This window comes from Orycteropus afer, unplaced genomic scaffold (assembly GCF_000298275.1).
Source record: "Orycteropus afer afer isolate SDZICR_OR568_19922 unplaced genomic scaffold, OryAfe1.0 scaffold00274, whole genome shotgun sequence".
Lineage (NCBI taxonomy): Eukaryota > Metazoa > Chordata > Mammalia > Tubulidentata > Orycteropodidae > Orycteropus > Orycteropus afer.
This window is the reverse complement of record NW_006921861.1, coordinates 2,672,586-2,694,539: the sequence shown is the minus strand read 5'-3', so window position 1 is coordinate 2,694,539 and position 21,954 is coordinate 2,672,586. Positions and strand designations below refer to the sequence as shown.

At 38.6% G+C, this 21,954-nt stretch overlaps 1 protein-coding gene across 1 annotated transcript in view; it reads right to left on the bottom strand.

Annotated features, from left to right (window-relative positions):
- FAM168B (family with sequence similarity 168 member B) overlaps positions 1 to 21,954 on the bottom strand; it is a 57,225-nt gene that overhangs the window by 20,456 nt on the left and 14,815 nt on the right. The gene's annotated exons all lie outside the window — the stretch shown is intronic.

Here is a 21,954-nt window from a genome sequence, read left to right as displayed (position 1 = left end):
AGGTTGGGCAATCCTACTTCCGTAGTGATACTGCCTTGGAAACCCAAGGAGGGGTCACTATGAGTCGGGGCTGACTCGACGGCACATAACAACAACAACAACAACTAAAGCCAAAGATGAAAAAAATTAAAGATTTTTACCAACATCTACAGTCTGAAATTGACCAAACATATAATCAAGATGTACTGATTACTGTTGTGATTAGAATGCAGAAATTGGAAACAAAGAACAATCATTGCTAGTTGGAAAATATGACTGTGGTAGTTATGTTTGTGTGTCAATTTGGCTGGGCCTGGTTGGGTGGCTGGGCAGCTGGTAGTAGTTATTCCCCAAGATGAGACTGGCAGTCAACTCCATGGTGGAATCTACCACAAGCAGCCAAGTAGCTGCCTTTGGAATATGGTCTGCTTCCTGCATATAAGGAGAAGCCTTGGGAATGGTCTCTACTCTATGGAATGCTTGGACCCTGCATGTAGCCGTGTAGTTGCTCAGAAGTCTGCTATGCTCTGCTGACCTTGGGACTTACAATGGACTTAAGTTAATAGCCTGCCGTGTGGTTTGGTAACATCAGGACTGTGCCCTTTTCCTTGTCAACCTTGGGGCTTCTCAGTCTCAGCAGCCAGTGGCTGTCTGAGTGAAGAAATGCCTCTAGCTCCAGTGGGCCAGGAGCAGGAGGCAGATCTGGATCCCAAGGTTGAGGGGCTTTCATGAAGCCCCTAGAGCCTGGCACTTTGAACTTAGACTTAAAGCCTCCAAACTGTGAGAGAACAAACTCCTGTTTGTTAAGGCCATCCCATTTACGGTATATTCCTGTCAGAGCAGCACTAGGTAACCAGAACAATGACCTTGGTGGTAGGAATGACTCCAGAAATCACATGATAGAACTTTGCAAGACCGACGACTTATTCATTGCAAATACCAATTTTCAACAACATAAATGGCAGCTATATATGTGGACCTTGCCAGACGGAATATTACAAGAATCAGCTCAACTACTTCTGTGGAAAGAAGCAATGGAGAAGGCTCAATATCAGTCAAAACAAGGCCAGGAGGTGACTGAAATAGACTATCAATTACTCATATGCAAGTTCAAGTTGATGCTAAAAAAATTAAAACAAGTCTAGTCTACAAGAGCCAAAATACAACCTTGATTATACCCCATATAAATTTAGAGACCATTTGAAGAACAGATTTAATGCACTCAACACCAATGACTGAAGACAAATTGTGGGATGACATCATGAACTCAAGACATGAGCAAAGAAAATGGTCACTAAAAAGATAGGAAAGGAAGAAAAGATCAACATGGATGTCAGAAGAGACTCCGAAACTTGTTTTTGAACATTAGAGTAACTAAAGTGAATGGAAACGACAATGAAATAAAAAGAACTGAAGATTTCAAAGGGCAGCTCAAGAAGACAAAGTAATTAATAATTTTATAATGAAATATGCAAAAACATGGAAGAAAAAAAAAGAACATGCTTCACATTTCTCAAGTTGAAACAACTGAAGAAAAAATATTCACACCTCAAGTTGTAATACTGAAGGATTCTATGGCAAAATATTGAAAGATGCAGTATCACAAGATGGAAGGAATACTGCGATGCAGTGAATTACGTGATGTGGCTTTTCTAGCCACAGTCTTTATAACTCCCACCAGATTACTGGGTGGGACCATACAAATAAGGTGTACAGAACTCTGATGTTGGGATTTGTTAGTTTCATCACTCTGCCAGGCTTAAGATGAGTCTTTCCAGAGGCAGACAGAGGATCTCACTGCTACCAAGTGAAAAGAGCTGGAGGTGAAATGAAATGAAATGTCCTTGGACCGAGATCCCTGCCCTGGACCTCCTTGACTAAGAGACGCCTCAGCAGAGAGACAGTGGCGGTGGAACCAAGAGGCATGAGACAGGTGGCAAGCTTAGCTGGCTCATAGGGGCAAAGGCCAGGCCGAAAGGCCAAGGGCCATAGAGGCATATCTGAGGGCACAGCAGAGGGGAGACTCTTCTGATCAAAGAATTGTATCCTGACTACCTTCCTGAACTTGAACTGTAGCCTGTTCGCTAATAAATCCCATAATAATGAGTATTGTCTGTGAGTTCTGTGTGTCCACTGCAACGAATTATTGAACTCAGCAGAGAAGTAGCAAGTGCTGTGTGAGGGATGGCTGGCAAAAGGCTGGAGGTTGGCAGTGTGTCTGGCCTCATAAGAATAAGCTTTGGGCTGCTGATGGCGATTGTGTCTTCCTCGTGTGAAGTTAGAGGAGGTCAGAAGATGCCAACCCCATGCCCTTTTTGCAAATAAACACAATCACTGTATGAAAAAGAACTAGTCAATGTCCAACTATTTCATGAGGCAACATATGATCAAGAACCAATGATAATGAAAGAATAAATCCACACTTCACTGAAGGAAATGGCAAAAAGCAAGGCTCCAGGAATTGACAAGATTATCCACTGAGATGTTTCAACAAATTAAAGCAGTGCTGGAGGTGCTTATCCATTTATGCCAAGAAATTTGGAAGACAGCTTGTTGGACAACTCACCGGAAAAGATCAGTATTTGTGCCCATCCCAAAGAAAGGTGATCCTACAGAATGCAAAAATAATCTAACAATATCATTAATTTCACACGCAAGTAAAATCTTGCTGAAGATAATTCAAAACTGTTTGCAGTAATATATTCACAGGGAACTTCAAGAAATGCAAGCTGGGTTCAGAAGAGACTGTGGAAAGGGGGTCATCATTGTAAATGTCAGATGGATCTTGACTGCACACAAAGAATACCTGAAAGATGTCTACATGTGTTTTACTGACTATGAAAAAGCATTCAACTGTTCAAATTATAACAAATTACAGATAACATTTCGAGGAATGGGAATCCCACAACACTTAAATGTTCTCATGAGGAACCTGTACGTAGACCTATAGACTGTTGTTCAAGCAAAACAAGGGATTGTTGTTGTTGTTGTTATGTGCCGTCGAGTCAGACCCAACTCATAGCGACCTCTCCTTGGGTTTCCGAGGCAGTATCACTGCGGAAGTAGATTGCCCCATTTTCCTTCCGAGGAGTGGCTGGTGGGTTTGAAACCGCCAGCCTTCTGGTTAGCAGTCAAGTGCCTTAGGCATGCATGGTTTAAAATCAGGAGGGTGTACATTGAGGTTGTATCCTTTCACCATACTTATTCAATCTGTATGCTGAGCAAATAATCTGAGAAGCTGGACTATATAAAGAAGAACATGGCTTCAGGTTGGAAGAAGTATTAACAACCTGTAATATGCAGATGACAGAACCTGGCTTGCTGAAAATGAAGATGAGTTGAAGCACTTAAGGATGAAGATCAAAGACCATAGTCTTCACTATGATTACATCTAAACATAAAAAATGAAAATCCTCACAACTGGACCAATAAGCAACATCATAATAAACAGAGAAAAGACTGAATTTGTAGGGATTTCATTTTACTTGGATCCACAGTCAACACCCATGGAAGCAGCAATCAGCATCATATTACATTGGGCAAATCTGCTGCAAAAGACCCCTTTAAAGCATCAAGGAGCAAAGACGTCACTTTGAAGACTTAAGGTGCACCTGACTCCAGCAATGTTATTTTCAATTGCCTCATATGCATGTGAAAGCTTGACAATAAATAAGGAATACAGAAGCAGCGTTGATGCCTTTGAATTGTAGTGTTGGCAAAGAATACTGAAAATACCAAGGACTTCCAGAAGAACAAAAAAATCTGTCCTGGAAGTATACAGCCAGAATATTCCTTGGAAGCAATAATGGCCAAACTTCGTTTCACCTACTTTTGTCATGTTATGAGAAGAGACTATTCCCTGTAGAAGGCTATCATGCTTGGTAAAGTAGAGGGTCTGTGAAGAAGGGGAAGACCCTCAACAATATGGACTAACACAGTGGCTGCAATGATGGGCTCAAGCATAGCATGGATTGTGAGGATGGCACAGGACCAGGCAGTGATGGAGCCAACTTGACAGAACAACTCCTAAATGTGATGCCTACTCTTTAGCTTAAATCCAGTTTCCTTCCCGTCATTCCCATAGGCCTAAAGTAAGAGATCTCCTTATGAGTCACTAAATTCACACCTGACCATACGATAACAATCTTTTTCTTTTTTTTTAAATAAAACTGTCACATAATCAAAATATTCAGAACTGTCCTCTATGTGACACATCTTGAGAAGAGATCTTAGACAAAATACTTGAGAATCAAATTCAGTACTTCTGGTGCTAACCAGTTTTCCCATGGTTAAAAAGAACAAACAGGGCCCTCTTTCTTTATCTTACAATTAAACATCCATGATGTGAATTATACAACTGGAAATGTGAACAGTGATTAATATAATGATAGTGTTAAGAAACAACTGTTATTTTTTAGGTGAGACAATGAAATTATAGTTACACATTCTTATAATTTTTTTTTTAATCTTCTAAAGACAATACTGAAAATCTTACCGATGAATATTATGTCTGAAACTTGCTTCAAAATCATATGGGAAAATGGTGGGAGTACAGACAAAAAAGGCCAGCTATGAGGTAATAAATGCTAAGATGAGGGAATAGACAAGTAAAGACTCTGTATATGTCTCCCAAATTTTCCATAACAAAAAGCTAAAGTATTTTAAAAAAAGGTGGCGGTGGATGTGGTGGTAGTCTGCAGACTGTTAGTGATTTAAAGAGACAAGAGACATAATAACAATGAGCAAATTCAACATGTAATTGTTGAGTGGATCCTGATTCTAAACATTAACAAACATTTTTGGCACAACTGGGAAAATCCAAATATGGACCACTGAATAAAATCAGGAAATTTCTGAGATAATATAATAATGGCATCAGAGTCATGCAGAAGATATTCTCATTATTATGACAGGATAGACACACTGAAGTCTACAGGACAAGACCCACAAAGGCTACAATTCTAAATTGAGTCAGCAGGAAAAATATATGAAAAACCAACATACACACACATTAATCTTTACATAGATAAAGCAGATATGGTAAAATGATAAAAAATGGTGAATGTAGGTGGGGGGTATTATGGGTGCTCACTGTACATACAACTGAGACAGGGTCTAAGCCAGCTGGCAAGTCTCCATCAAAACAGGCATGCACAAGCTGAAAAGAACAAGGGAGGAAGGAAGCTGTAATGCCCACACAGATCACCACATGCTCACATGGAAGATGAATGCAAAATCTAGCCAAGCCTTTAAAGTCCATCAATTCCATCAATAGGAAGACACAGCTCATCATACAATCTGAAAGATGAACTGGCAGCTAGGCATGAGATGAAGAAACAAATAAACATGAAACATGCCAATCCTCAGTGTGTGCATGTGTGTGTGTATGACTAATGTTCTACTGAAAGTCATTGTTCTGTATGTAAGCTGATTCACACAAAGAAACAACTAGAAGAGAAGAGCAGAAGCTATTTGAGGAAGTAGAAACATGCAAGCAATGAATTTACCACCTCAAGGAAAAATGAGAGAAAAAGAACCTTAAGAAACCAACTAACATTTCTAATAAGAAAGTTTGTGGCATTTTGTCACTGTTCAAATGGCAGAAAGAGCTTGGGCTGATGAAAGCTGAAAACCTGAACAAAACTTCACAGACATCATTAGTGTAGAAACCAAGAGGAAGGTCTAGTCACGCATCCCTTCTGAAACATTCTCTGAGTCATGACATGATTTTAGCCAACCCCACCCACTGAAAACAGGCTAAATCCTTTGTTGTTGTTAGGTTCCCTAAAATCAGTTCCAACTCACAGTGAAACCTATATAAAACAGAATGAAACTCTGCCCAGTCCTATGCCATTCTCAAAATCATTGCTGTTTTAGACCACTTATGGCCACTCTTTTTCACAGAACCTCTACTTCCCCAAGAATGATGTCATTCTTCAGGAACAGGTCCCTCCTGATAATGTATCTAAAGTACGAGAGACCAAGTCTCACCATGCTCACTTCTAAGGGGCATTCTTGTACTTCTAAGACAGATTTGTTTGTCCTTCTGGCAGTCCATACCATGGACATCATAATTCAAATGAATCAATTCTTCTTCAGTTTTCCTATTCATTGTCCAGTCTTCACATCCAGATAAGGTGACTGAAAATACCATGACTTGGGTCAGGCCCAATTTAGTTCTCAAAGTGACATCTTTGCCCAAAGAAATACTTTGTCTGATTTCTTCACTGCTGCTTCCTTGGGTGTTGAGGTCCAAGTAAAGTGAAATCCTTGACAACTTCAATCTTTTCTCCATCTATTTTGATACCGCACAAGCAGCGAGGCGGGAAAGCAGGGTGAGGACAGAAAAGGCAAAGGGGACAAGAACAGATCAAGGAGTCAGCGGCAGTGATCCAGGAAAGGGTTGGTTTCCAACAGCTAATGAGACAAAATTGTCTGTTGGATTGTCCTACTGTGGTGATGTTGCTGTGAGTCCTGAGGCTGTGCCACTGGTGTTTCAAACCCAGTGGGATACAAATAGTGCACATGCATCAGCCCGGCTTACAAACTGAGACAGACTAGGAAGAAGGAAGAGGCCACCCACTTCTCAAAGAATTGGCCAGGGAAAACCTTATCAAAAGCAGAGAAACACTTTCTGATACATTATTGCACAACTCTATGAATAGTCCAGAAACACTGTCCAATACAGTGGAGGAAGATGAGTCACTTATGCTAGAAAGCTCTCAAAGTAGGACTGGGAAAGAGCAGCATTATCAGAGTAAAATCAGCCTTACTCATATGGATAAGGTAAAGCTTTAGAGACCTCCATTTGCTGACATGGTACCACTCAAATTGAGGAGAAACAGCAGCAAACATCCATTAATAATCGGAACATGGAATGTATGAAGTATGAATCTAGGAAAATTGGAAGTTGTCAAAAATGAAATGGAATGCATAAAGAGTGATATCCGAGTCACGGGTGAGCTGAAATGGACTGGTTTTGACCATTTTGAATCAGACAACCATGTGATCTACTAAACCGGGAATGACAGTTTAACGAGGAATGGCGTGGCATTCATCATCACTAAGGATGTGTCAAGATCCGACATGAAGTACAATGCTGTCAGTGAAAAGATAATAACCATACGCCTACAAGGAAGACCCATTCATACGACTATTATTCAAATTTATGCACCAACCACCAAAGCCAAAGATGAAGAAATTGAAGATTTTTATCAACTTCTGCAGTCTGAAATTGACTGAACATGCAATCAGGATGTGTTAAGTATAACTGGTGACTGGAATGCAAAAGTTAGAAACAAAAGAAGAATCACCGGGGGTTGGAAAATTTAGCCTTGGTGAAAGATACAATGCTGGAACTCGCATGGTAGAATTTTGCAAGACCAACAACTTATTCATTGCAAATACTTTTTTTCCACAACACAAACGGTGGCTGTACACATGGACTTCACCAGATGGAACAAATAGGAATCAGAGTGACTACATCTGTGGCAAGGGGCGATGGAAAAGCTCACTACCTTCAGCCAAAACCAGGCCAGGAGCTGATGTGGAACAGACCATCAACAGCTCATATGCAAGTTCAACTTGAAGTTAAAGACAATGAAAACAAGTCCACGAGAGTCAAAATATAATCTAGAATATATCCTTCCTGAATTTAGAGATCATCTAAAGAATAGATTTGATGCACTGAACACCAACAACTGAAAAACTGAAAACCAGAAGAATTGTGGGATGACATCAAGAGTATCATCCATGAAGAAAGTAAGAGGTCACTAAAAAGACAACAAAAGAAGAGAAGAACAAAATGGATGACAGAAGAGACTCTGAAACTTGCCCTTGAGCGGAGAGTAGCTAAAGCAAATGGAAGAAATGACAAGATAAAAGACTTGAACTGAGATTTCAAAGAGCAGCTCAAGAAGACAAAGCCAATTACTATAATGAAATGTGCAAAGACCTGGAGTTAGAAAACCAAAAGGGAAGAACATGCTCAGCATTTCTCAAGCTGAAAGAACTGAGGAAAAAATATGAGACTCGAGTTGCAATATTGAGAGATTCCATGGGCAAAATATTGAATGATGCAGGAAACATCAAAAGAAAACGGAAGGAATACACAGAGTCACTGTACCAAAAAGGACTGGTTGATCTTCATCCATTTCAGGAGGTGGCATATGATCTAGAACCAATGGTACTGGAGGAGGAAGTCGAAGCTGCAATGAAGGAAGTGGCGAAGAACAAGGCTCCAGGAATTGACGGGATACCCACTGAGATATTTCAACAAATGGATGACGCACTGGAGGCACTCACTTGGCTATGCCAAGAGATTTGGAAGACAGCTACCTGGCCAAACTGACTGGAAGAGATTCATATTTGTACCAAGTCAAATGCCTTTGCGTAGTCAATAAAACACAGGTATCTTTCTGGTATTACTTGCTTTCAGATATTCATTGTTCTACAACTTCTCCTGAATCTGGTTGGAATTTCCAGCAGTTCCTTGATGTACTGCTGCAAATGTCTGAATTATTTTCAGCAAAATTTTACTTGCATGTGATATTATTATTCAATAATTTCTACATTCTGTTGAATCACCTTTCCTTAACATGGCCACATATATGGAACTCTTCTAGTCAAGTGGCCAGCTAACAGCCTTCAAAATTTGACATAGATGAGTGAGCACTTCCAACATTGCATCCATTACCTAAAACATTTCAAATGGCATTCTGTCAATTGCTGGAGCCTTGTTTATTGCTAATGCCTTTAGTGCAGCTAGGACTTATTCAGTATCATTGGTTCTTGATCATATCCTACACCTTGTGAAATGATTGAACAACTACCAATTTTTTTGGTACAGTGGTTTTGTATATTCTTTCTATCTTCTGATGTTTCCTGCCTCATTCAATATTTTCCTCGTAGAACCCTTCAATATTCCACCTCAAGGCTTGAATTTTTTCTTCAGTTCTTTCAGTTTGAGAAATGCCAAGTGTGTTCTTCCCTTTTGGTTTTCTAACTCCAGGTCTTTGCATGCTTCATTATAATACAAGTTGTCCTTGATTTATGGCACATTCAAGTTATGAGGAGTCATACTCATGACAGTCTGATTTTTTGTTGTTGTTGTTGTTCTGTACACCTCATTCATTAGTAATAGGTATGGTAGACAATGTTGCAGTGCATTAAGTTGGTGATGTTGGCACTGTCAGACGTTCATTCACAAATTTCTTCTATTTTAGTATTTATTTTTCAAAGCACTGCCATATACCAGGCTATGACCTGGTCGAGAATGAAGTTGGTGTTGGTGTCAGGACTCATAACGGAAAGTTGGACAATGTTCAACTTTTAACAACATACAAATGAACTATGAGCATGCTAACAGCCTTTACAACTCCAACTTCATTGTTAGGACACTGATGCCCACTTCACTGTAGACCAGTCCTATAACATCATCTTTTTCAGCATTCTGTACCATAAGACATATCAGTTGTTAATTTAAAATGTTATAATCAGCTTATAACAAAACTGACTTACAATAAGGTCTTCAGAATGGTCATCAGTCTTAAGTTGGGACTACCTGTACTTTAGTTTGTCTTCTTGAGCCTACCTTTGAAATCTTCTGGTCAGCTGTTTTACTTCATCATTTTATCCATTCACTTTAGCTACTCTACATTCAACAGCAAATTTCAGTCTCTTCTGACATCCATTATGGTCTTTTCTTTATTTCATGTTTTTTTCAGTGACCTTCGGTTTTCTTCATATATGATGTTTCTTATCATACAACTCTTCTAATCTTCAATCATTAATGTTCAATGCATCTAATCTATTCTTGAGATGCATTCTAATCTATTCTTTGGCGTTCATGGACCTGTTTTCATTTTCTTCAGCTTCAAACTTGACCTTGCTTACGAGCAATTGATCATTTGTTAGTTGGCCCCTGACTCTGCTTCTCACTGATGATACTGAGCTTTCCCATCACCTATTTGCACATATGAAGTCGATTTGATTCCTGTGTACTCCATTCAGTGAGGTCTATGTGTACAGTTGTCATTTATGCTGTGGACAAAAGTTATTCTCAATGTTTAAGTCATTGGTCTTGCAAAATTCTATCATGCAGATCTCTGCATCATTTCTATCACCAAAGCCATTATTTTCCAACTACCGATCCTTTTTCTGTTCCAACTTTTGCATTCCAATTACCAGTAATTACTAATACATCTCCATTGCATGTTTGGTCAATTTCAGACTGAGAAGTTGGTAAAGATCTCCAACCTCTTCATTTGTGGCTTTACTGGTTTATACATAAATTTGATTGATATTATTAACTAGCCTTCCTTGTAGGCACATGGATATTATCCTATCACTGCCTTCAGGACAGATCCTGAAATGTTCTTTATGACAATGAATTTGGCACCATTCCTCTTCAATTTGTCATTCCTAGCATAGTAGAGCTCTGGTAGCACAGTGCCTAAGGCACTTGACTGCTAATCAGAAGGCTGGCAGTTCAAACCCACCAGCCAATCCTCAGAAGGAAGGTTGGGCAATCTATTTCTGGAGTGATACCACCTCAGAAAACCAAGGAGGGGTCGCTATGAGTTGGGTCTGACTCGACGGCATAGAACAAAAACAACAACAGCATAGTAGATCATATGACTCTCCAATTCAAAATGGCTAGTACCAGGCCATTTTAGCTTATCCTAGCAATACCTAGGATACTGACCTTCAAGCTTTCTATTTCATTTCTGACAATTTCCACTTCTCCTTGATACTTCCTTTGTACATTCCATGTTCCAATTAATGATGGATATTACAGATACTTCCTCTCATTTTGAGTTATGCCATATCAGTAAATAAAAGTCCTAAAAAGCTTTTCTCCATCCTCATCAGTAAGGTTGACTCTACTTTAAAGTGGCTCTCCCTCAGTTGTATTTTGAGTGCCTTTCAACCTGAAGGGCTCACGGTCTAGCACTATTATCAGATAGTGTTCAGCTGCTATCCATGTTTTTCACTGGCCAATTCCCTCCTCCCCACCTCCCAAAAAAGTAGATTGCCAGGATTTTCTTCCTAGCTTGTCTTAGTCCAAAACTTACACTGAAACCTGTCCACCCTGGGTGACCTTGCTGGGTATTTGAAACAATGGTGGCATAGCTTCCAACATTACAAACACATGTAAGTTATTAGACTAGGACAAACTGATAAAAGCTCACAGTCAATGATAGGTCAACCTATAGTTCCTTTCTTTTCTTCTGATGGAGCCCTGGCTAAGAAAGTTCCTCCAATTGTCATAAGTCTCCTCCTCTCTTAGGTGTCCTTTACAACACCTGTCTCAAATGTAGACTCTGCTGAATGAGATTATTCCAAGAAGCCACCAAGTATGTCTATGTGTCAGAACACAATGAATGGTCCACTTAATATTCATGCAATTAATTTATGTAACTTTATCTGAAAATAAAACAAAAAAGGAACCACGCATAAATACTAATAATGATATACTGTATTTATTCATGTATCTGATAAAAGACTTATATCCAAATTATATAAAAACTCTCAAAACTCAGTAATAATAAAACATCTCAGTAATTGGCATACAGTAAAAAATATGAACAGAAAACCTGCAGATGGCAAGTGAGCACATGAAAAGCTGTTCAGTATCAATAGTCATTACAAAAATGGAAATTAATACCACAATAAGATACCACAACTACTGTCATTAGGTGCCACCAAGTCAGCTCCTATTCATAGCTACCCTACATACAACAGAATGAAAACACTGCCTAGTCTTGTGCAATCCTCACAATCCTTGCTATACTTAAGCCTATCACTGCTGTCACCATCTCACTGAGGTCCTTCCCCTTTTCACTGACACTCTATGTTTGGTTCTCTGGCAGGCCATGCTATTTTCAGTATTTTTTTTTTTTTTTGCCAACACCACTATTCAAAAGCATCAATTCTTCTTTAGTCTTATTTGTTGTCCAGTTTTCACAAGCATATGAGGCTTGGGTTAGGTGTATCTTAGTCTTCAAAGTGACATCTTTGCTCCTTAAGACTTTAAAGAAGTCTTTTGCAATAGATTTGCCCAGGGCAATATGATGCCTGACTTCTTGACTGCTGCTTTGATGGGTATTGATTGTGGATCCAAGTAAAATGAAATCCCTGATGACTTCAATCTTTTCCCCATTTATTATGATGATGCGTATTGGTCTAGTTACAAGAATTTTTGTTTTCTTTATTTTTAGGTACAGTCTTTGATCTTCATCAGTAAATACTGCAAGAGAATGTCTAAAATTAAAGACTAATCATTGATTAAAGTGTTAACAAGGACATGGAGGAACTGAAACTTCATGCATTGCTACTAGAAATGTAAAATGGCCACTTTGGAAAACAGTTTGGCATTTCTTATAAAGCCCAACATATACTGATCATAAGAAACAGCTATTCTACTCCTTTTTATTTACTGAAAATAAATGAAAACACATCAATAGAAAGATATGTCCATGAATATTCATAACAGCTTTATTTATAACGGCCAAAAGCAGCAAATAATCCAAAAATGTTCATCAACTGGTAAAACGTCATACATACTCCAACACAACATTGCTCAAGCCAAAAAAATGAATGAACTACTGATCATTACAACATGGGTGAATATCAAAATAATTATGTTGAGTGACCTGAAAATTTTTGAAGATGGTATGTTCACTAAATTGTGATGATGGTTGTACACATTATATCAAAACTTTTCAAATGGCACACTTTAATTAAATATGTGCAATTTACTGTATGTCAATTATATATCAATAAAGCAACTTTTATTGTGTTAAAAGAAAATTAGCAAGGTGAGATGTTTTGCAAGTGAAGATTAAAAAAAAAAAAAAAAAGAAAACTCACTGCCATCAAGTCAATTCTACTCACAACAACCCCTCCTTGGGTTTTTCCCACGTGGTATCTCTAGGAAAGTAGATTGCCCAATCCTCCTTCTGAGGAGTGGCTGGTGGGTTGGAACTAGAAGCCTTGTGGTTAGCAGTCAAATGCCTTAGGCACTATACCAGAAGATAGGTACTGCAATTTACATATTAAAGGATCAAATGAGGGAGTTCCAGTATGACTGCAGAACAGGCAGACAAACTACACAGACCCTCTTCAACCAAGAGGACCCAATTAACAAAGATACAGAAGATAATCCTAGAGCCCTGAGCTTTGAAAGGAAGGATACAGAAGTAGAAAAATCCCCATGAGTAGAAGAATTTGTATGAAAACACCAAGAAAGGAGACATACAGACCTGCAGACTGTCAGTGATCCTGATGGCACGGACAGCTTGGATATTGCCAAGTAGTATTACGACCTAAGAATTAATCTAAAAATTGGCCCTGTTACACAAAGGCTGTAAGAAGGACTGCACTGCTAGCTGGTGAATAAAAGGGGAAGCAGCGAAGTGGAAGACAAGCTGAGCTGTGGACTTTTGGCTGTCCAAAGGACTCAGCCATTTTGAATGTTTACAAATTGGTTGGACCATTTTGGATATTTAAAGCGACAGCATTCTCAGATTCCAGGGACCAAAGAATAAGCTCCATTTGCTGGGGAAAGCAAGGACATACCGAGCACTGAGGACTGGCAGGTGCGATATTCCCCTTGTTACTCTTATACCCCACACTCTCTTGGTGAATGAAGGTGCAAGCCAACTCTCACTCCCACTCACCTTCTGGGCAAGCAGGAATTCCATCCCAGTCTATGTGCTCTGACAGAGCCAGGGTACCCTGCTGCCTTCCCCAATTTTTTTTTCTTTTGTCAGTTTGTTTTTTGTCTGTTTTGAAATTATTATCATTATTTTCATCCTTATTATTCTCTCTTCTTCCCTTCCCTGCTTTAAGTTTTTTGTTTTTCCTCTCTTCCTTTTTACTAGTTCCCATTTTTTTTATTATTCTCCTACTCTACTTTTTTTCTCTTATTCCCCCCTCCTCAGATATTGAGGGATTTTTTTTTTTCCTTTTTCTATTCATATTTCTTTTGGCTTTTAAAAGTATTTCTTTAAATATTTTCTCTCATTTATTGCCTTTCCTCTTTTTTTAAGTTTTTTTTTTTTTTTTTTTCCTCCGTTTTCTCTTTTTGGTGATTGTTCCTAGGTGTTTATGAGGTGTCTGTTTTTTGTCCTCTTGCTTTTACTTTTTTGATGATGGTTTTTTGATTGTTGTTTTTGTCTGAGAGACAGCAACCATGTCCTCCATATAACCCAACCACATCCACATCTTCTGCAACTCCACTTACTGAGCGAGAGTCAACACTTCCTTCGGCACCAACTGGGCAAGGATGCACGACCACCAATAAGAGCCAGACTCATTTTTAACTGCTCTTTACAAACAGTTAACAGAGATCCATGCAGCAACTCTCACATGCACCAGCAAACAAGTGGTGAGTGCACAGTGCTGCCAACTAGTGAATGGAGGAGCATATACCCTGCTTACTCAGATACACCACCCCCCCCCCCAAAAAAAAGAAAGAAAAATGTTGGGTGAATCACTCCAACATACAAACACCAATTAATATAAACACAACAAAGTCACAATGTCTTGGAGACGACAGACTATCACAGTCCATACAAAGATACAAAATAAAGCAGTAAAAACAAGGGAGCAGGATACAGGAAGCAGCAGCATTGGAACTCCCTGATAAGGAACTCAAAAGAATTATATTTAGGTACCTTCAATGGTTTGAGAGACAGATCAAGGAAAACACTTGAGAAGATCAAGGAAAACACAGAAAATTAAAGAAAACACGGACAGAATCCTAGAACAATTTCAAAAGAAAATACATGAACAAAGTGACAAAATGATGAAACATTAGAAATTATACAAAATCTCTGGCTAGAAATCCAGGTTAATACTAAATTTTCAGAAGTAGAGAATGCACTGAAAGGTTAAAGGAATAGAATTGAATAAATGGATGACAGAATTAACAAGACTGAAGACAAATACCTGAATACTTCTTTGGAAAGGGACCAATCAGAAAAAAAGATCAAAACAAAATTAATAAAGCCTAAGATTCATGTGGGATACCATTAAAGGAATAACATACGTGTAATGAGAATTCCAGAACAGGAAGAAAAAAATAAAACCACTGACAAAATTGTCCAAGACTTCTTGTATGAGAACTTCCCTAATATGATGAAAGATGAGAATACATCCATTCAAGAAGTCCAACAAACCCCAAACACCGGATTGACCCCAAAAGAAAATCACCAAGACGTATCAACATCAAAACCACCAAAACCAAAGATAAATACAGAATCCTGAAAGCAGCACATGAAAAACGAAAAGGTACCTATAAAGGGCAATAAGAATAAGCTCTGATTTCTCAGCAGAAGCCATGCAGGTGAGAAGGCAATGGGATGGTATATATAAAACCCTGAAAGAGAAAAGTTTCCAACTAAGAATTATATACCTAGCAACACAGTCCCTGAAATATAATGGTGAAATTAGATTTCCAGATAAGCAGAAATTAAGGGAATTTTTAAAACCAGACCAATCTTAAAAGAGATACTAAAGGGAGTACTTTGAACAGAGAACAATAGCAAACAACAACCAACCGTTAATACACATGACGGCATAACCCAGAAACCAACCCAGTTATGGAAGTATCCAAAGTAACATAAGCTTACAAGATCGTAAAAAGGGAACCAGAGATATTAATTGACAAATGAGGACAACTACAAACCAGAGGAGAAAAAACAGTGTAATTACAGAACTTCTAAATGGTGAGGAAGTCAAGAGAGTTACAAGATAGAATGGACTGTTCTAAACTCAGGAAGAAAATTATAAATCACAGGGTAACTGCAAAGAAAAACGATAAACTTTTACATCACAATAACAAAGAGGACAAGCACAAATATTTAGCAAACACTAAAATAACAGCAATGAAGAAAATGATAGAACAATTCACAGGCAAATGAGCTCAGCACAGAAAATTACATGGAACAAAGAAACCCAGAACACCATGAAAAAACGTGTAACAAAATGACAGCAACAAATTCACACTTGTTGATAGTTATACTGGGTGGCATAGTGCCTAAGGCATCTGACTGCTAACCAGAAGGCTGGTGATTCAAATCCACCAGCCACTCCTTGGAAGGATGTTTAGGCAATCTACTTCTGTGGAGATACTGCCTTGGAAGCACAAGGAGGGGTCGCTGTGAGTTGGCTCCAATTTGACGGCAGTGAGTTTGTTTTTCGGTTTGGTCAATGGATTAAACACACTACTCAAGAGATGGAGCAGTGCAGAATGGATAAGAAATAATAACCCATCAATATGCTGTCTACAAGAGACACACCTCAGACACAAACCCAAAAAAAGACTAAAAATCAAAGATTGCAAAAAGATACACCAAGCAAATGCAACCAAAAAAGAACAGGAATGGCCAAATTAATTTATGGTAAAAGTGTCTTAGGACAAAAGCTACCGCAAGAGATTAAAGGATCAATTGAACAAAAACATAATTATAATAAATTATCTATGGACCCAATGAAAGAGCTCCAAAATACACAAACCAGATTTTAACAGAACTGAAAAGACAAATAGCTAACTCCACAGTCACAGTAGGACACTTTAATACACCACTTTCAATCAGAAATAAAACTGGAAAGAAACTCAGCAAAGACACAGAAGAACTAAACAATACAATCCACCAACTTGAACTTATAGACATCTACAGAGCACTCCACCCAACAACAGCACAATATAATCTTTGCCAGTGCATATGGAACATTCTCCAGCATAGGCCATACGTTAGGCCAAAAAGCAAGCCTTAATAAATTTAAAAGCATTTAAAAACTGCAAAGCATCTTCTCAGACCATAATCCTATAAAATTAGAAATCAACAATAGGAAGATCAATGGAAAAAGAACAAACACACGGAAACTGAGTAACACTCTCCTTAAAAATGACTCGGTAATAGAAGAAATAAAAAATGAAATTAAAAATTCCTTGAATCAAATGAGAATGAAACACAACATATCAAAATCTTTGGGACACAGCAAAAGCAGTGATCAGAGGCCAGTTTATAGCAATAAATGCACACATCAAAAAAGAAGAGCCAAAATCAGTACCTCCAACAATTAGAAAAAGAACAGTAAGAAAAGCCCACAGTCACCAGAAGGAAATAATAAAATACTTGAGCAGAAATAAACAAAGAAGAAAATACAAAGACAACAGAAAAAAAATGAACAAGACTAGAAGTTGGTTTTTTAAAAAGATTAGTAAAATTGACAAACCACCGGCAAATTTAACAAAGCAAAAGAGGGAGGGAATACAAATAACATAAACAAGAAACAAACTGGGTGACATCATAACAGAACCAACTGAAATAAAAAAGATAATTATCAGGATACTATGAAGAACTAACAACAACAACAATGAAGAACTTTACTCCCACAAATTTAAAAATGTAGAAGAAATGGACTGATTTCTAGAAACACACTACTTAACTAAACTAACACACACTGAGGTGGAAAAGTTGAACAGAAGAAATTGAGCAGGTCACATACCAACAAAAAAAAGTCCTGGCCTAGAACGTTTCACCACAGAATATTACCAAATGTTCAGAGAAGAACTGACACCAATCCTACTCAAACGTTCAGAACACAGAAAAGGACAGACTCCTTCCAAATTTATTGTATGAAACAAGCATAAAACCTGGATACCAAAACCAGGCAAAGACATCACAAAAAAGGAAAACTACAGACCAATATCCCTCAATCGTCAACAAAATACTAGCCAACAGACTCCAACATATTAAAAAAAACAATACATTATGACCAAGTGGGGTTCATATCAGGATGGTTCAATATTAGAAAAACAATCAATGTAACCCAGCACGTAAGTAAAATAAAGGAAAAGAACCACTTGATCATATCAATCGATACAGAAAAGGCATTTGATAAAATTCAACACCGATTCCTGATCAAAACTCTCAGCAAAATAGAAACAGAAGGGAAATCGTTCAATATAACAAAGGGCAAACATGCAAAACCAACAGCTAACATTATTCTCAATGGAGAGACACTGAAACTATTACTCTTGTAAACAGGAACCAGACAAGGATGTTCTCTATCTCTGCTTCTATTCAACACTGTATTGGAAGTCCTAGCCACGGCAATAAGGCAAGAAAGGAAAATCAAAGGCATCCAAATTGGTAAGGAAGAAGTCAAACTATCCCTATTTGCTGATGATATGATCCTACACATAGAAAACCCAAGAGACTCAGCAAGAAAATCACTGGAACTAATCGAGAGATTTAGCATAGTGGCGGGATATGAGATCAACATTCAAAACTCAGTTGGATTCCTCTGCACCAGCAAAGAGATTGCTGAAAAAAAAAAATAAGGAAATTGGTACCATTTACAATAGCTATCAAAAAAATAAAATACTCGGGAATAAATCTTACCAGGGACACAAATGACCAGTACAAAGAAAATTACAAAAGACTACTTCAAAAAACTGTAAGAGATCTACGTAAATGGAAGGACATCTCACACTCATGGACAGGCAGAATGAACACTGTGAAAATGTCAATTCCACCCAAAGCAATCTATACATTCAATGCAATCCCAATACAGACCCCATTAACATTCTTTAAGGATATGGAAAAAACAATCACTAACTTTACATGGAAAGGAAAGAGACCACGGATAAGCAAAGCACCACTGAAAAAAAACAACAAACTAGGAGGCCTCAAACTCCCGGATCTCAAAACCTACTATATAGCCACAGTACTCAAAATTGCCTGGTATTGTTACGATAGACACAGATCAATGGAACACAATTGAGAACCCAGAAATAGATTCACTTACCTATGGTCAGCTGATCTTTGAGAAAAGGCTGCAATCCATGAAACAAGGAAGACACTGTCTGTTTAACAAATGATGCTGGCAAAGCTGGATATCCATTTACAAAAAAATGAAAAAAGATCTGCACCACACACCATAGACAGAAACTAAAGATGGACCAAAGACTTAAATGTGAAACCTGAAACTATAAAGTTCCTCAAAGAAAAACTAGGGACAAATTTACGTGCCCTAATATATGGCACAAATAGACTATCAAGCATAACCCAAAATGCACAAACAGCAGAAGATAAACTAGATTAATGGGACCTTCTAAAAATTCACATTTTATGTGCTTCCAAAAGCTTCTTACAGAGTGTGAAAAACATTTAGCGATGACATACCTGACAAGGGACTATCTCTAAAATTTATAAAAAACTCCAACACACTAACAACAAAAAGACAAACAATCCAATTGAAAAATGGGCAGAAGACATGAATAGACACTTCAACAAAGAGGCTATCCAGGCGGTCAACAAACACATGAAGAAACGTTCAAAATCATTAGCCTTAGAGAGATTCAAATCAAAACAACAATGAGACACCATCTTGCCCCAGCACTAGTAGCAAAGCTCAAGAAGACAAAAAATAACAAATACTGGCGAAGATGCAGAGAGACTGGGACTCTCGTGCACTGCTGGTGGGACTGTAAAATGATACAACCAGTGTGGAAAGCAGTATGGCAATTCCTTAAAAAGGTGGAATTAGAAATACCATTTGACCCAGCCATTTCAGTACTAGATATATATCCTAAAGAACTGAGAGCCAGGACAAGAACAGACATATGCACATCCATGTTCATCACAGCACTATTTACAATAGCCAAAAGATGGAAACAACCTAGGTGGCCATCAACAGAAGAATGGATAACCAAACTATGGTACATACACACAATGGAATATTATGCAACCCTAAAGAATTAACGGAGAATCAGCAAAACACCACTTAACATGGGTGAACTTGAGGACATTATGCTGAGTGAAATAAGTCAGTCACAGAAGGACAAATATTCCGTTACTGTAAAAAGTCAAGGAAAGGTTTATATATGTAAGGAAATTTTCTTTGTTGGTTACCAGGGATGGGAGAGGGGAGAAGAGAGGGGAAGGAACACTGCTAGATAGGTAGAGACAAGTAAGTATTGATTTGGGTGCAGGGAAGGGCAATGTACCAAATATGAGTGTTCAACACGGTGGCACTGAGGAACAGGAAGACAGAGAGAGGTGCATGGGAGGTACAGACACAAAGATGAACTCTTTTGCACATATAGTACTGCGTTGTCAGTGAAGGCAAACACTGATATACAGGTGGATAGATGAGTGAACAAGCTGAACTATTACGTATGTCTATGCAGAGGGGAAGAGCTCTGGTAGCATAGTGTCTAAGGCACTTGACTGCTAACCAGAAGGCTGGTGGCTCAAATCCAACAGCCATGCCTTGGACGGAAGGTTGGGCAATCTACTTCCGTAGTAATACTGCCTCGGAAATCCAAGGAGTCGTCGCTATGAGTTGAATCCAACTCGACAGCACATAACAACAACAAACAATGCAGTGGGGAGTATGCTCAAAACCATGTATAAGGTTGGCAGACAATGCTTCTACAAGTGTATGTGTATGTTCTGTAAGAATTTCCAGGTATATAATAAAGTTGACAAGGAACAAGGTTGTGGTCATTTCTTAGCCACAGCCAGCTACCCAGTGGGAGTGAGGATAGGCTCGGGATCATGGTTACAGGAGACATCAAGCTCAACTGGCATCACACTGTTCCACATACTACTTTGCAAGTAGCGACTAGGATCTTAACAGCTTATAAGCAGCCATATAGATACAATGATGAGTCTCTCCTCGTTCAAAGCAAAGAAGAATGAAGAAAACCAAAGATGCATGGAAACTGTTAGTCCAAGGGACTGCTATGTGATATACCATGTGATCATCAGCCTACATGACTATGACACCAGAAGAACTATATGGTACCCAGCTACTATTGTCAACCACTAGGAGGGGAATCTGTGTAGAAGCTCCTAGGGAAGAGTGGGAGAACAATGTGGAACAAAACTCAAAATCATTTAAGAAAAAAAAAAGAGGGACCAGGATTGCTGTTTTGATAGAGCTTGGTGGAACCCCTGAGACTAGGCCCTTAGCTGCCCTTCAGGTTTGGAATTAAACCCACTCCTGTGGCTTCCAGCCAAACAAAGACAGGCATTTGAGGTTAACATTTACATTAGGTAGATACACTCCTTGGAGATATCAATCGTGGGAGAATAGAAGGGCTGTGTGTGCACAGGGAGATAGCTTGGGGGGCAGGAGTGCATAGGAGGGAAGAACACAGAGAAGAGATAACTATGAGGACAAAGTGGGAAAAGATCTATTGCATTATGGGAAACTGCAGTCAGTGTCATGAGACAAAGTGTATGTGAACTGCTGTATGGAAAATGAATTGCTCTGTAAACTTTCAAATCAGAATTTAAAAAAAAAAAAGGATCAAATGAGTATCAGCATAAGTATTGGTATGAGAAAACCTCTCAGAGAAGGGATGTTGCATAATATATACCTACAGACAGGTACAAAACAGTGTGTACTAGTCTGGGTGGGAGAGAAAACATTTGACTAAAAGCTAGGCAAAAACCGAAAACCAAACTCACTGCTGTTGAGTCAGATCCGACTCACAGCGACCCCCCCTTGGGTTTCTGAGGCAGTATCACTATGGAAGTAGATTGCCCAATCTTCCTTCCGAGGACCAGCTAGTGGGTTTGAATTGTTAGCCTTCTGGTTAGCAGTCAAATGCCTTAGGCACTACACCACCAGATCTTCCAAAAGCTAGGCAAGAACACAAAAACCATTTAGGAGAGAACAATATGACAAAAATCTAGGGATTTAAAGTCAATACTCTTCACTTAATTGTCTTAGTCAATGGGAAACCATTTAGAAAACTTTGAAGATTACTCTGGGTAGGTAGCAAGAACCTGAGGAGAGACAGCCCTAGAGTAGGATAAATCAGAAAGAAGTTTTTCTCTGGGTACAAGCTAAGTGCTGAACAAAGGTGGTGGTCATTGTAAAAATGGAAAGGAAGAAATAAGGGTTACAGAAAGCAGAATTTTATGATTAAATAAAACGGGAGGA